Below are 12,706 nucleotides of genomic sequence, written 5' to 3'. Positions count from 1 at the left end.
AGCTTACCCACCACTGACGCCAGTTTCCAACGCCGGAGGCCAGTCATGTCGGGATTTCAAAGCAAACCAATGGGAAAAAAGCAGCAACAACAACAACAAAAATGCCCGTAGGATGTTCATTTTGGTATATACAGTTATTGTGTAGGTGATGCATATGCATGACGTAACTAGTTCAATAATTATATAGATATTTATATACTCGAAAGAACGCAAAAAGCAAGAAGAAAAAAGGGAGAGAGGTGGAGAGAGAAGAAACGTCAAGTCAAGTAAGATCAAAGTGGAAAACTCATGTTAGATAATCCCTGTTACTATGGTAACACTTTCATGTCCTTATTCAGGTAAAGAAATTATACTGGAGTCATGTCAAAGGTCATTGGAAAATAGCTTTTCCTACAGCTGCAGCAGGATACTCGTGTAAACAATACTCAGCGATCCTGCCAAATGCATGACGTCATCTGAATGTATTTTTGGAGTATGATCGTCAAGGCTATATATATATTTTTTTATATTTCTTTTATTATTGTCATTAATGAGGGTATAGTCCTGCTCAGTGCAGTAGCTAAACTATATGCATATAGTCAATCTGAATACTAGGTATTCTGGCATTGGGAGTAGATCTTTGAATATATGCTGAAATCAAATTTATGCAAATAAGTAATGACGTCACGAGGAATGCTTCACAATGTGGTATGCAAACTGAGACGTACAAAGAAGCGTATTATACAACGTTCATTGGAAGTCTATATAAATCGTTTCTTTAGTCGTATGTATCAATACCTGAAAAGGATACTGGTCATAAATAGGGGTCCTGAATATGCTAGAACTATCTGAATGTAGAATATAATAGGGTAAAGTATTATAAAATTCAGTGTTCTGCCATGATCATTATATATCTATTCTTTAAACGAAGAGTTAAACAACATAATTATATTTAAAACAAAACAATACTCAATGACTCATCGCGGCGAATATGTCAGCACAGTCCTGGTATAAAGTACACATACGACCACTACATAGTTCTATCGTTCAAACGGAAACCGGTAGTGACGTCTTTAATCTCCAGGGATGTCAATAGCCACCCCCGATTTATTGATAATGGCATAATATGGAAGCGATTAAACGCAGGATGTTATAATGGAATAAGTCCATACCTTTAACCGATGTTGTTTCACTGAGTGTGGAACCATATAGATAAGGTAAACTACACACTATGCAGTTATGAAAATGTCCTCTTATTAGATAACATGATCCGTACCCGTTCAAATTTCTAGGTGATAAAATATTACTAATGTCGGAATATTATCATCGTTTTGTCAGTTTTGGCGTTCCATACAATACACCGAATACACCAAGAATATACCCTCCACGTATGAGATCACCTTTGAGAAATGATCATCTTCAAGTATCGTTTTCCTGATTCCAGGCATTCCTGATGCGGTACTAAACAACAATGACACAAATAACGTAGACTCATCTTCCCCTTCCGGTTACCCTTACCTCTCCTACCCCCCTCCCCCTCCCACCACTCTTCCAACGCGCTGAAAACTGTGATTTCTTTTTAAACTGGTGAAGAAACTACAGAATGAGTAGCAAAATGTGGGGAATAAAGATGCAGATGTTACTTTAACTGAACCTTAATGATCCAGTAAATTCATATCTTGAAAGCTCAAGATTTATTTCAACTAATGATTCAACGAAAAGGTACATCCGATTTGCTCTTTACATGTGATTATAGTGTTTAGCGAATCCTACTTTCTAGAATTGTCTTTTGATGAAAAACATATCGACGGATGTCTTAATTTTGAGCATAAACACGTACGTTTGAACCAAAAACAGAAGATCAAATTGAAATAGCATCCCAAACAGGTGGTAAAGAAGAATTACACGAATTCAATGTAAAACCAGGGATTTGTTATGGAACATAACAACTCCCTGGTAAAACTAACTAAAAACAATTGAATATTTCCTATTTAGCCGCCAAGGTCACGGTTATGGCAAACAGTGTGAATCTTTATGGGCCATCGCCTATACACAACTGAGTTTGCCTTCAAAATGGCGGCCTTCCCAGGAAACATTTGTCGATGATAAGTCAATGACCCGGTCACACAGACAAAAACAGTGTAACCCCAAATTTTGTCAGGCATGACTTCATCTATAACTGGTTTTGGTTAACCTGTTACCAATATAGCATGTTATTGGTGTTACCGTGTTACCCTTCATTACAAACCGTGAACTTCCTGTTGTATATAAGCCTTTACTGTAACGGTGGTTTTGGGACTGTAGGCTATGGGTGAATTAAAACAAGGCCAGTAAAAGAAGCATTGTTGTACAGTCGGACACAGGTGTACGTCGAATTAGGCTATAGAATGCAGTCAGTATAAGCTAAACTATTGCATTTGGATGGAAACTCACAGAATGAGATGTAGATTGATAGATTGATAACAACAGACTGAGGTTGCGTAATGTTAGAGAACAGTGCTGAGGGGGTCCGGTTCCCTTCCCACTTTGCATAATAGGAGAGGGAGGGGAGGGGAGAGCTGCATGCTCTTTCGGCGGGTCCAATTTGGAATCTTATAACTGCGTTCTAAGAAACTTTCTACTCTGTCAACATTCGTTTTTCATTTTTTTTATGCTTCTTTCTAATGTTTACATTGTTCCTTTCCTGTCTGAGACTTTTTAACTTTCTCTTCTTTTTGTAATTTTTAATCCTTATTTTCGTATTTATAAAGTCGTTTGGAAATTAAACTGAAATACACTGCAACTGGCACCTCTGCGTTAGGCTTGATAAGAAATGAGAACGCAGAAAAAACCGCCAAAAGACTATATAATAGGTTCTCATTCCCAAGGGTCAGAGGACTACATTGGTTGGGCCAGAGCTTAAGCAAAATCCTGCTATACTTAGATTAAACAACCTGCAGGGTAGACAAGTATACACGGTTCTCGCGCTTAAGCGCCCCTCCACCCCTCGCCCATCCACCCCCCCCCCCCCCACACCTCATCCCATTCCCAATTATCGTAAGATCGTGAGTCCATCTTTCGCGGTGGGCCGGATTGAAATATTTTGCAGTTCACATTTCTGTATTGAGAACCCCTGTTATGAAATGTACCTCAGTTTTGGAGTTTTGTTTTGTTTTCTTAATTAATTCACTTTCGGTATATAGTATCCAATACAGGCTATTTAATTTCGAATTACAAAAGAGGGACCGCATGAAGAGACTTCACCATGAGCCGGAATGTAGGATCGGGTGGGGGGGGGAGCGTTGGTAGGCTATAATTATTTCGTACTTTATCGGAACTACAAAAGATGATCAATGATAGTTTCAAACTACAGGTCTAATTATAGCATAAAAGAAAGGAAAAAAGTTACCTACCTGTCTCAACAAACACACACAGAAGTTGGGAAATAGTATGATTACCATACAACGGATTGTCCCTTTTCCGAATTATACCATCATCCTTGTTCACACAATTTCTACATAAAAGCGTTTCTTTCCAAAGTAAATTTGACGTTTGATCAATGCCATACGAGTAAGTTTAGTAGAACACAACGCAGCCTTCCCACGACTCCTGTCCTCGGGTTTCGACCTAAAGACTGTCACTCTAACATGAAAGTGCAGTCTAACATACAACATTCAATATGTCCTTTCAACTATATACGCGAGTAACTGAGCGACACGCTAAAGGAATACAGTATCTCTACATATATAGTAACCTTCTTGTTTGACAATATAAAACCCAAATGGTGTCCAACAATGGCAGCTTGTTTGCACACAATCGGTTGCCTGTTCGTCGAAATGTTTCTCGTGCCAGCCAGTAAATCAATATAGCTGCGAAACTCAATGAGACGGGATCAATTTTCGTTCGCTTCTATTCGAAATATAAAATCAATCTGTAAAGTGTTAAGTTTTTTTATTTTTTTTTATCTCTGCATGTTTGTATAATCGTTAGTACTACAATACCGAATGGGAAACAGGAAAATGAATATACCGATAAAATTATTTCGATGTTGATTAATTTTGTCGCGTATCTATGATTATATATATACATAGCCTATAGTTGGTTAGAGTGTCCGCGTACAAAGCGGGAGGCCCGTGTTCGAATCCTGGTATATATATATATATATATATATATATATATATATATATATATATATATATATATATATATATATATATATATATATATATATATATAAATATATATATATATATATATATATATATATATAGATAGATAGATATATAGATATATAGATATATAGATATATATCACGTGTCCTGGTGTGATGAAATTATCATGTTCTTCTTTTTAAGAGGAGGAAATAGTTGATTGTGCGACAATTACTGTATAAGGAAATAGTTTACATAATTATGTAGTGATGCAAAACTATATTGTTGTTGTTATAGTTTAACACAGGTCTTTATATAAACATACATTTAGTCAATGAACACCATCGTAACTACAATTAACATAGGCTACAGTTTACAACTCCAAGGGATTCACGAGCATAGGTCTTTCTTTATCTTTTTATCTTTTTTGTTTGTTTGTAGAAACAAAATAATACTTGTAACAAACATCCAGTGTTTCGCTTGGAGCAGTAACTTACTGGCTGATGACAAATGAGATTGGAATATACTATATCTTAAAGTCTCAGTACTTGTTTGCCAAATTTAAACTTCAACCTTTCCAGCTTACTGCACTAAAAGCTCAGTGAAAATGACACCGTTCTATGCAATTTTCATATCAATATTGCTTATTTTTATTGAATTATCTGTCGTTAATAATTTTGAGCTTAATAAAATTCGCCAGATTTTTTAACGAATCGGTAGATTCTACAAACTTCAATCAAAATGTACAAGCTCCGCCCAACAAATCATGCGCAAATCAATTCTCTCTGTTTTTTTTACGACCGTTAGGCCTAGGAATACTTTCACTTCCGTGGCTAGCCTGTCTTATGTTCCTTCTCTTGAATAGTATCTTTCTCTCGGTCTTAACGATGTAGCTTGCAAAATTGTGTCATTTCCTTCCATTGCAATGAATAAAAATGTGTTTTCAGACGTTTCCACCTTGAAATGGTAAAAATACGAGTCATAGGACTGCGTTGAAGCTTGGTAGGGCCGCATGTGTAGACTTATTTCTTTTACATTTGTGTAATGAACATGCTGACATGGGCGGTCGCAGTGATTTACGGTAAATCGTTCGCGCAACAGAAAATAAATTTCTTTCTTTCGATTGCGACAGCTTTTTTTTCTTTAAACCCACCAGGTCAGAGTGCATTTAGAATGAGAAACATCGAAGCTACTTCGGAAGGTTGTTGTCCGAAATTCATCAGCAAACAGGTATTGCGACACTAAGAAATCTGTTGCCTATAGCAACCGCACCAATATTACAGAGAGTTACACTGAAGGGCAGTTCATAGTTAGTTATCACGTGACGTGCATGTAGCCCTTCATTGCATGCACAGTTGATTCTATTTCTGATTCTACATCCGGCTACATAATACCAATTGCACGAAATGCGTACACGCAGCTATTTATCAATTCTTCACTACAACAACCTGCAAGTGTATCTGGCTAAAATAAGGTAGCTTGCTCCACTCTGATAGTGAAAATGTCCTCTTTGGTAAGTTGTTAAGTGGAAATTGGACACGCCCAGACCCCTCTGCTCCACACACCCGCCCGTATACCTCCTCACGAACACCCTCGCCGAATATATCCATATATATGGACATTGCTTATACATGAACACGCCTCATCACACACATCCCTCCTAAATATAGGCAGAAATACGGATATTGCCTAAAATGTACATTAACTTAACGTTGCAAACTAAGCGTTCCATAGAATGAGTGCAATCTTCTCGAATATATTATTTACGCTGAGTAGCGAGGAAAATGTAACCTTTTATGAAGTAGGCCTGAATTCTTATTGTATAGACATTGTGTAAATAATGTCCATTGTTGTCAGGTGTTCTTATACAGACACAATGGAAGGTAAGGTACAGACTAGTCTCATGTTTCAACTACTTTGTTAAAGCTAAACGACCGGATCTTCATTTCTTTTCTTTCTGCTTGAATTCAATTATGTGAGAAAAAAAAAGAATACACCAAAAGTGTTTGATGTTGCTACCACAACCAGATTCAGGGAAAGGGCGCTATTGTAATCCAATATCACTAAACGAAACTGTTATCAACAGGATTTTATGCAGCTGAACTGTATAGGAAACCATGGTACGTGTAGGTATGGAAAACCATATATATGGCATACAAAAACATCGTTTACCTCCTATGCGTACTGTAAAATACAACTTTATGCATTTTGTTGTGCCCACCCCCCCCCCCAACCCACCCGTTCAAATATCTTCCGCCAACCCTGCTTTCGTTCCTTCGCCCAATTGAGGCCTTATGCATATAACGATATAGATATAGTGTGAGATTTTGATCGGAAGTCTTGTATATACAGGCACATGAACTTGTGTCGTGTCCTATACAGGAGACAGCGACAGATTAAATTGTAACAAGCTGAGATTAATTGCTGGCTTAAAAATATCTGCTGGAGTTACTGACCCCAAGATAGATATTTTTCTTGAACGACACCCCACCAACTTTCTCGGCTGTCTTAGGATTACGATATAATCCATCTTAACTTGTCACCTGGTTAAAAACGGCTGGTATCCCGTCAAGCAAGTCTGTATATTATGAAGCGATAACTATCTTAAACAGATAGCGCGCGCTCGTTACCAAATTCCATGGGCCCCCTGTCACCGTGGCAACATAGTCAACATTTTGAGATACTTTTGTGTTCGCGCTCTGCACCGAGTGCTTGTTATCTTATCGCAAGCAATGTGTTGGAATTAAAGTAAGTGTACATGTTATTTTTAACCTCACATACATTGTTTATATATCAAAGTAATTAATTATAATGATTAACGATGGCAAAGTTTACTATAATGTTTTGATAACTGTTGTCGCAGCTTTTCGAGCAGCTTTTCAAGTTTGGTCAACAATTTGACCACATTCTTATCAAAGTATTTCTCAAAATGAAAATGTAGGCCAAACTATAAGGCACTCTCCTAGAATTTGATGAGAGATAATCAGCAACGGTAATATGCCTAATAAATTATTTTATTCGGCTTTCAATAATCCGTCCCCAGAGACATTTTTCATATTCATCAGTGTGTATTAATTGGAATGATGTAAAAAGCAAAACGGGAAGTCTCAATTTTGAAGACTTTTTACTCCATTTCATTTGAAATTAAACTCGTCAAATTCTTTGCTCTTTTGTAATGCATATTTACATGGATATTTAAATATATACAACAGATAACATTTGCATATTATTATATCGCACGTATTGAGCATGGAATTTACTTGATTAGGTTGACGTTATAGTAAGATGAAATTTGGCCTAAATATAAGTTCAGTTTTCATATGTATTTTGACTTCAATTCTGCTGTACGAAGATGTTCTAAATGTCTAAGTTATGTATGTAATACGTGCAATCATTTATGATAACCGTTTATAAAGCGTTATGTAGATACACGGACATGCACGTAGTCCAAACTGTCATACCCACATAAATATTTAATGTTATATACATTCCTGATATAAATCAAACTGTATATTGCTAAGTGTCTGGCATATAGACAGACGTTAAACTCCATTACCTCAGTGAGTCTTGAAGTAACACCGTCATGACAACATGGTTACAGTATTGTAACGCTTTCCGCTTCGGTGTGTATGGTGAAGTACCCAGTTGGCAATTGAGGAAGGGGGTTGTAGAAAGAGACTCGAGGACACCGTTGAAAAGAAGTACACTAACAGTGCATTAAGAGTTTAAAAAGTATAATTAGGTAAACAATGTACCTGCCGTACATCTTTCGTAAAGCATAATAAACAAATAATATATACAGAAAGTAGAACAATAAAACCTAAACACAATAACAAGGGCGTCATACAGGAACTAGCCCTAATATGTAAGCTGCCTAGCAGCGCAGCTAACTATAGGCGCTGCGTCAAAGACAACGCAGCGCAGGCACAACGCAGCTAATCTATAGGTACTGCGTCAAGGGCGACGCAGCGTAAGGACAACGCAGCGCAGCTAACGATGAAGTTCGTCAGCCCGCGAACCCTACGCTGCGACGACCTTGCGCAGGCACAAGCAGTTACGCAGCGCAGCTGCAGAATGCATGCAGGCACAAGCAGTTACGCAGCGCAACTGCTGAGTGCATAACTTGACCCTCTGCACAAGCCAAAAATAATCTAAGTCCCTAAAACAACATACAAATTCGGCATAGATTCTGCCTAGCAAATTACACTGAATATATCGCAACTTAATGTCTAAAAACGCTCCTTGCACGACATTATAAATACCCCCGTAACTGTATAGAACCCTATACACGATTTAATTAACCAATTATGAAAAAGCCAGTGAGATTGACAAGCGCCATAGCCCAATGACAGCCGGTCAACGGTCTCTACAATACTATACGAATATGAACTAACCCCGCCCCACTGTCTATGCACCCCTAATAATTACCCGTATACTAAGAACAAAGGAGGCCTTGTCCACCGGACTGTTTACATAAAGCCCCGGCAGCAAGAACCAACTTCCGCAGCCAGCAATAAACTGATACTCAAGTTACACAAACTAGAGACCTCCTAGCTGAAACGTTACGTAAGAAACATTTTATAACGGTAAATAGAAAATACGTACACACGAGAAAATTAGGTTGTTTTCCCGTAACACTCTTCCCACCCAAGATACAAATGCGTCCTCGCATTTCTTACCATCTAAAACATTAACTAGATGTGTAACCTAAATCAAAATGGAATACGTCGTAAATAGAAACAACGGAATACCTATCAAGTGCATAACACGCAAAGTGAACGTTCACGTATGCAACAACAAACTTAAAATTCAAATGTTACTTAACGAGGTAAACAAACATAAACAAAGTAAAATAGCATGTACATGAATAAAAATGAAAAGTATAAAAGTAAACATAAACAAAGAATTTGAAGAAAAAAAAAATAGTAAACGTGTTTGATTAAAACAAACTCAATAGAAGAAAAATTCAATGATGAAAACTTAAATGTCGCACGGTAATATACATTTTGCAATAGTGTCTGACTATGACGAAATCTTGTGCAGAAACTACTGCTCACCCACTCCGCCACACCTGACAGACAACAAAATAAACAACGATAAAGAATAACAGCAACACAACAATTTGAGTGTCACCCATGCAACGCTTAAAATACAGCAAGATAAAACATTATTTTGATTTAACTAACCCTTCCCGCCAAAGAACCAAATGCGTCCTCGCATTTAACGGCAAAATTTAACAAAAATCAAAATTCAAGTTACAACTACAACAGCTTATTAGCAATATGAATACAATACTGACCTGCCTACGGTCCAAACAGAACACATGAATGGAAAATATTCATAAACAAGTAATAAAATCGTCCATGTTAAAGTATAAAAACAATAAATCTTTGAGTGTCCAACTGTCCATGAACAACTAGGAAACATTCAACTTCGTGAAAAGGAAATGCCGTAGCAGAGCGTCCACAGTAAAACACGTAAAATATAAGTTACCGCGGTCCACAGACAATCAAACTAGGTGGTTACTAATTAAAACAGAAACGAGCAGAAGTGGTTTGTGTGGTATTGGTATCGCTGAAATTTCGAAAGTAATGTAAGATAAAACCGCGATTTTCAGGCAGAGAAAGTGTTTGCGTAGTCTTGTTGCTTTATCCGCTTCACCTCTCAAAGTGTGAGTTACATTTTAAACTTTGTGTTCAAATTTGTCGACCGTTACGTAAATTTGTCAGTTCGGCAAGACTACAGTGGAGATTCGCTCGCTCAAGTTATTATTCCGCAGGCTGAGGTTTTCTTCGGCGATGTTCAGGTCGGCTGCTTCTTTAGCTCGTTTAATAACACGCAGTGCGTTTTCCTCACCATCGACTGTCGAAGGCCGCTTCGCAGGTGACACCTGTGGGGTGGGGGGAACATCCCTCTGTTGTGGGTCGTCCGTTCGTGGCAATCCATGTTCTGAAAGCGGTGTCCCAAGTAGTTCGGACAACATCGGCCACCCTGGTCCGTCAGTGTTCCGCTGGGGCCTCGGTGGGGATTTGAGGTGGGGAACGGTAGAAGTCGCTTCACCGGCACTAGTGGAAGGCCCTGCCAATGCATTTGTAGTTGAATGGCGGTTACTCGCATGGCGAGTTACGTCCGCTTTCCTCTCCGACGAGTAGTCGCATACGTCACACTTAAACATTTTCTTCACATTCCCGTGCTTCTCACTATAGTGTCTCTTCAGTTCGGTAAGAGAGGGGTAGCGCCTCTTACACACCTTACACTTGTATTCAGCGTCGTACAGGGAAGACATCGTAAAAACAAAACAATTAAACACAGTGTCAGCTAATGGTCTGGCAGTTTTGATAGCTCCGGAGGTGTTGGTATGAGTGAAGTTTATAAACAACGGCCTTCGATGGTAGGGCGCTACGTGGGTATCTTCCCCAGCGGGATATCGTCCGGTGGTTAGGACTTCCCTCTTTTGTTTATGTTTTCCCGGGGGATAACTTTTGGACAAGAGGTGGTAGAGGAGATAGTTTCTTCTCTGTCTTAGTGCTTTCGCAGTTCCTCTATAGTGGGTACAACCAGGGGGGTTAAAGACTGAGTTTTCAGTGGTTTGAGTAACCACAAAGGTGGATCGTCTCCTACATACGGTTTTAGGCGGTTATGGTGTACAATGGTTGGTTTCTTTTTAGGTCCCATCTGCACTCGATATACAACATCCGTTAGTTTCTTGATCACCCGTCCCGGACCGTCCCATCGTTTCTGTAACTTGGGAGACACACCTTTCTTTCTCTTGGTGTTCAAAAGCCAAATTATGTCTCCTGCTTTATAGGTATGGGTATGTACGGCCTTGTCATGAAACTTTTTCTGCTTCTCACTAGAGAGTTTCAACCGTTTTCTCGCAAGTTCATGCACTTCGTACAGAGTTCCCTCTAGTTCTGTTACAAATTTCGGAATGGCTGTAGAAGTGGTTCCGACGCCGTCCGGTGGTGGGGGGACTGTGGTGCTGAGTGGGAGTCCCAGTTTTCGCCCAAGCATCAGTTCAGCCGGGGAGAACCCAGTGCTTTCATGTTCTGCCGAACGATAGGCCATTAACACGTAGGGAATCCATGAATCCCAATCAAGTTGGTCTTTGGCGACAACAGCCGATAACATCTCTGCTAACGTTCGATTAAACCTTTCAACCATCCCATCAGATTGAGGATGGAAAGGTGTTGTTCTTGTTTTGTTGATGTCGAGCAACCGACACATGTGTTGAAATAGCTCCGACTCGAATTGCCTGCCCTGGTCGGTGTGTAATTCATCAGGCACTCCGTACCTACAGATAAACTGTTCTACTAACAGTCGGGCAACCGTTTCGGCCTCCATATCAGCCATCGGATACGCCTCTGTCCATTTAGTAAAATAGTCGGCAATCACGAGAACGTAGCGGTTTCCACGAGTCGACTTCGGCAGCGGTCCCATGATGTCCATAGCACATCGTTGCATCGTGTGACCTGATCCGTACTGTTTAAGTTCTGCGTTAAATTTCTTGCTCGGTCCCTTCCTCGATGCACACTGATCACAACCCCTACACCAGTTCTCTACACTTCGCCGGTAACCACTCCAGTAGAACTTATCTCTTATTCGGCCCAGCGTTTTCTTCGCCATCAGGTGACCCGAAAGCCTGTGGTTGTGCGCCTGCGTCAATATTTGCTGCTGCAATATCTTCGGGACAATCAGCTGCAGCATTACAGAGTTACCAGAGTTGGATTCAAGCTCCCGATAAAGCACGCCCTCTTTACGTTTCAGCCTGTCCCATTGGCCCCAATAGTTTTTAAGTGCAGGACTGCCAGGTGATACCTGCGCCCAGTCAGGCCTCGACTCCTGTACGTCCTTCCATAGTAGGATCGGTCCGATGTCGTTGTCGTTCAATTGCATTTCTCTTAATTCAGCTTGAGTGTGTTTGTGGTACCAGGGCGACACTTCGTTCTGATTGACCACCTCCGACTGTGAACCAGTAGCATCTGAGTCTGAGAGTGTTGCGGGCGCATTAGTGATTGCAAAGATATTTCCCGTCTCTGTTTTTGCTACTTCTTCCTTTCCCTCGGAGTTGGTGCAAAACCGACAATCAGTACAAGGCCTCCTGGACATGGCGTCGGCGTTACCATGTAGTCTACCCGGGCGGTGCTGAATTTCATAATGGTATATGGAAAGGGTTTCCAGCCATCTTGCAAGTTGACCTTCTGGGTTTTTAAAGTTTGTCAGCCAACGAAGAGCCCCATGATCAGTACGGATAAGAAACTTCGCACCATATAGATAATGGTGAAAATGTTTCACCGACGCCACTATCGCCAAAAGTTCCTTTCTTGTGACGCAGTAATTCCTTTCTGCTTTCGACATTGCCTTACTAAAATAAGCTATTACACAATCTTGTGTGTTCCCTTCCTTGCGCTGGGAGAGGACTGATCCGTAGGCTAGGTTGCTGGCGTCGGTGTCCAAAATGAAAGTCCCTTTTTCTTCTGGGTAGGCTAGTATGGGACTGGTGGTCAAAGCATGTTTTAGCTTCTTAAAAGCCAGATCGCATTCATCGCACCAGACAAACTTTGTTTCCTTTTCTGTCAATCGGAACAAAGGCGCAC

The 12,706-nt window shown here is 39.9% G+C and overlaps 1 protein-coding gene and 1 long non-coding RNA gene across 4 annotated transcripts in view; one reads left to right on the top strand and one right to left on the bottom strand.

The window, feature by feature from the left end:
- Positions 1–12,706, top strand: part of LOC139975625 (uncharacterized) — a 233,551-nt gene that overhangs the window by 52,673 nt on the left and 168,172 nt on the right. The window lies entirely within an intron of this gene.
- The window catches only part of LOC139975615 (E3 ubiquitin-protein ligase Trim36-like), a 44,272-nt gene that overhangs the window by 19,414 nt on the left and 12,152 nt on the right, over positions 1–12,706 (bottom strand). Inside the window, exon 1 of one of the 3 annotated variants that reach the window (XM_071983662.1) lies at positions 3,372–3,985. The exons of the other annotated variants lie outside the window; for them this stretch is intronic. The gene's annotated coding sequence lies outside the window, so the exon portion shown is untranslated. Of the gene's footprint in view, positions 1–3,371; positions 3,986–12,706 lie in introns of those variants that run through there. 3 annotated transcript variants of the gene reach the window in all.

The sequence above is a fragment of the Apostichopus japonicus genome, chromosome 11 (assembly GCF_037975245.1).
Source record: "Apostichopus japonicus isolate 1M-3 chromosome 11, ASM3797524v1, whole genome shotgun sequence".
Taxonomy (NCBI): Eukaryota; Metazoa; Echinodermata; class Holothuroidea; order Aspidochirotida; family Stichopodidae; genus Apostichopus; species Apostichopus japonicus.
Note: the sequence above shows the minus strand (reverse complement) of the source record. Positions and strands in the feature narration are given on the sequence as shown.